The sequence below is a fragment of the Gavialis gangeticus genome, unplaced genomic scaffold (assembly GCF_001723915.1).
Source record: "Gavialis gangeticus isolate Ggan-Ray unplaced genomic scaffold, GavGan_comp1, whole genome shotgun sequence".
Taxonomy (NCBI): domain Eukaryota; kingdom Metazoa; phylum Chordata; order Crocodylia; family Gavialidae; genus Gavialis; species Gavialis gangeticus.
The window spans coordinates 67,505,826-67,506,552 of NW_017728993.1; positions in this window are offsets into that span (position 1 = coordinate 67,505,826).

A 727-nucleotide genomic window follows, 5' to 3' on the forward strand; every position below is an offset into this window, starting at 1 on the left:
CCTTCACGCCAGGATGACACAGATCCATTCACTGCAACTCTCCAGTTCTATCCTACAGCCCGTTTCTCACCTGCCTGACTGTCTTGGAGTTAATCCCACAATTCTCCAATTTTCTCTTGAGGATATTGTGGGATACTAGATCAAAAGACTTTTGGAAGTCAAGGTATACAATAACAACCTGCTCTCTCGTGTCCAGGGGGAGGGTTGTATTCCAAAAAAACCTTGCATAAAGTGAATCCATTATTACAGGTAATTAATAGGGGTATGTACCAGCCTCACTCTACTGCCCCAAAAACCATGACAAATTCAAACAGTAGTTACACAATACAAAAACTGCTGCAAAGAGAGGCTGCAAGCTGTGCGCTGCAAACAGTGGCATGTACAGCAGGTGCGTCGGCAGGGCAGTGTGGGGCAGGCTGGAGAGGCACCCGGGGGATGGAAGCATGGCGGCAGGGAACAGCAGCTGCTTGCCGCTTCTGGCTCCACCCTGCTCCCTTCCCCGGGTACCTCTCCAGCCTGGCAGGCTGGGTGGGTAGACACAGACGGGGGAGCAGGGCCAGACCCAAAATGCTGGTGGGCAGGGGAGGGGGAGAGCATGGGCCTCTGTCTCACACACCCTCCCCTGCTCCCCCCTCCAGTCATTCTTGGCAGGCAATTGGCGCACGCGTGTGTGTGTATGTGTGTGTATGTATATATATATGTATGTGTGTATATATATATGTGTGTA